The sequence below is a fragment of the Drosophila rhopaloa genome, unplaced genomic scaffold (genome assembly GCF_018152115.1).
Source record: "Drosophila rhopaloa isolate 14029-0021.01 unplaced genomic scaffold, ASM1815211v1 contig_159, whole genome shotgun sequence".
Classification (NCBI taxonomy): domain Eukaryota; kingdom Metazoa; phylum Arthropoda; class Insecta; order Diptera; family Drosophilidae; genus Drosophila; species Drosophila rhopaloa.
The window spans coordinates 200,822-204,286 of record NW_025335038.1 but is presented as its reverse complement, the minus strand read 5'-3'; positions in this window follow the sequence as shown (position 1 = coordinate 204,286).

The following is a 3,465-nucleotide window of genomic DNA, read 5'->3' as shown; positions in this document are numbered from 1 at the left end:
CAGCTTGGTTTGAAATTTGGGGTCGATTTTTCGTAATTTTAATGATGTTACCCCTTTCCAATTTCTCGAAAATGTGCTACCCAGAAAAGTCACCTAAAACCAGCACCTCTAAGCCCATAACTTTTCTTTCAGGCATCCGATTTCAAAGTGGCATACTTCTAAATTATTGTGTTTATATTCTCTAAAAATCTGTGTTTTCAGCTTGGTTTGTATTTTTGGGTCGATTTTTTGTAATTTTAATGATGTTGTCCCTTTCCAAATTTTCGAAAAATGGCTTCGCAGAAAAGTAACCTGAATCCAGCACCTCTAAGCCCATAACTTTTCTTACAGGCATCCGATTTGAAAGTGGCATACTTCTAAATAATTGTGTTTATATTCTCTAAAAATCTGTGTTTTCAGCTTGATTTGTATTTTTGGGTCGATTTTTCGTCATTTTAATGATGTTGCCCCTTTCCAAATTTTCGAAAATGGCTTTGCAGAAAAGTCACTTAAAACCTGCAGTTCTAAGCCCATAACTTTTCTTACAGACATCCGATTTCAAAGTGGCATACTTCTAAATGATTGTAATTTAATTCTCTAAAGATCTGTGTTTTCAGCTTGGTTTGAAATTTGGGGTCGATTTTTCGTAATTTTAATGATGTTACCCCTTTCCAAATTTTCGAAAATTGGCTTCCCAGAAAAGTCACCTAAAACCAGCACCTCTAAGCCCATAACTTTTCTTTCAGGCATCCGATTTCAAAGTGGCATACTTCTAAATTATTGTGTTTATATTCTCTAAAAATCTGTGTTTTCAGCTTGGTTTGTATTTTTGGGTCGATTTTTTCGTAATTTTAATGATGTTACTACCCCTTTCCAAATTTTCGAAAATGGCTTTGCAGAAAAGTCACTTAAAACCTGCAGTTCTAAGCCCATAACTTTTTTACAGACATCCGATTTCAAAGTGGCATACTTCTAAATGATTGTAATTTAATTCTCTAAAAATCTTTGCTTTCAGCTTGGTTTGAAATTTGGGGTCGATTTTTCGTAATTTTAATGATGTTACCCCTTTCCAAATTTTCGAAAAATGGCTTCGCAGAAAAGTAACCTGAATCCAGCACCTCTAAGCCCATAACTTTTCTTACAGGCATCCGATTTGAAAGTGGCATACTTCTAAATTATTGTGTTTATATTCTCTAAAAATCTGTGTTTTCAGCTTAATTTGTATTTTTGGGTCGATTTTTCGTAATTTTAATGATGTTACTACCCCTTTCCAAATTTTCGAAAATGGCTTTGCAGAAAAGTCACTTAAAACCTGCAGTTCTAAGCCCATAACTTTTCTTACAGACATCCGATTTCAAAGTGGCATACTTCTAAATGATTGTAATTTAATTCTCTAAATATCAGCTTGGTTTGAAATTTGGGGTCGATTTTTCGTAATTTTAATGATGTTACCCCTTTCCAATTTCTCGAAAATGTGCTAAACAGAAAAAGTAACCTGAATCCAGCACCTCTAAGCCCATAACTTTTTTTTCAGGGATCCGATTTCAAAGTGGCATACTTCTAAATTATTGTGTTTATATTCTCTAAAAATCTGTGTTTTCAGCATGGTTTGTATTTTGGGGCCGATTTTTTGTCATTTTAATGATGTTGCCCCTTTCCAAATTTTCGAAAATTGGCTTCCCAGAAAAGTCACCGAAAACAAGCACCTCTAAGCCCATAACTTTTTTTACAGACATCCGATTTCAAAGTGGCATACTTCTAAATGATTGTAATTTAATTCTCTAAAAAGCTGTGTTTTTAGCTTGGTTTGAAATTTGGGGTCGATTTTTCGTCATTTTAATGATGTTACCCTTTCGAAATTTTCGAAAAATGGCTTTGCTGAAAAGTCACCTAAAACCTGCACTTCTAGGACCATAACTTTTCTAACAGACATCCGAGTTACTAATGGCATACTTCTAAATGATTGTGGTTAAATTCTCTAAAACTCTGTGTTTTCAATTAGGTTCGTATTTTTGGGGTCGATTTTTCGTCATTTTAATGATGTTACCCCTTTCCAAATTTTCGAAAAATGGATTAGCTGAAAAGTCACCTAAAACCTGCACTTCTAGGCCCATAACTTTTCTAACAGACATCCGAGTTACTAATGGCATACTTCTAAATGATTGTGGTTAAATTCTCTAAAACTCTGTGTTTTCAATTAGGTTCGTATTTTTGGGGTCGATTTTTCGTCATTTTAATGATGTTACCCCTTTCCAAATTTTCGAAAATGGCTTACCAGAAAAGTCACCTAAAACCTGCACTTCTAAGCCCATAACTTTTCTTACAGACATCCGATTTCAAAGTGGCATACTTCCAAATGATTGTTATTTAATTCTCTAAAAATCTGTGTTTTCAGCTTGGTTTGAAATTTGGGGTCGATTTTTCGTAATTTTAATTATGTTACCCCTTTCCAAATTTTCGAAAAATTACTTCCCAGAAAGCCACCTGAATCCAGCACCTCTAAGCCCATAACTTTTCTTACAGACATCCGATTTCAAAGTGGCATACTTCTAAATTATTGTGTTTATATTCTCTAAAAATCTGTGTTTTCAGCTTGGTTTGTATTTTTGGGTCGATTTTTTCGTAATTTTAATGATGTTACCCCTTTCCAAATTTTTGAAAATTGGCTTCCCAGAAAAGTCACTTAAATCCAGCACCTCTAAGCCCATAACTTTTTTACAGACAAATTTTCGAAAATGGCTTTGCAGAAAAGTCACTTAAAACCTGCAGTTCTAAGCCCATAACTTTTCTTACAGACATCCGATTTCAAAGTGGCATACTTCTAAATGATTGTAATTTAATTCTCTAAAGATCTGTGTTTTCAGCTTGGTTTGAAATTTGGGGTCGATTTTTCGTAATTTTAATGATGTTACCCCTTTCCAAATTTTCGACAATTGGCTTCCCAGAAAAGTCACTTAAATCCAGCATCTCTAAGCCCATAACTTTTTTACAGACATCCGATTTCAAAGTGGCATACTTCTAAATTATTGTGTTTATATTCTCTAAAAATCTGTGTTTTCAGCTTGGTTTGTATTTTTGGGTCGATTTTTTCGTAATTTTAATGATGTTACTACCCCTTTCCAAATTTTCGAAAATGGCTTTGCAGAAAAGTCACTTAAAACCTGCAGTTCTAAGCCCAGAACTTTTCTTACAGACATCCGATTTCAAAGTGGCATACTTCTAAATGATTGTAATTTAATTCTCTAAAGATCTGTGTTTTCAGCTTGGTTTGAAATTTGGGGTCGATTTTTCGTAATTTTAATGATGTTACCCCTTTCCAAATTTTCGACAATTGGCTTCCCAGAAAAGTCACTTAAATCCAGCATCTCTAAGCCCATAACTTTTTTACAGACATCCGATTTCAAAGTGGCATACTTCTAAATGATTGTAATTTAATTCTCTAAATATCAGCTTGGTTTGAAATTTGGGGTCGATTTTTCGTAATTT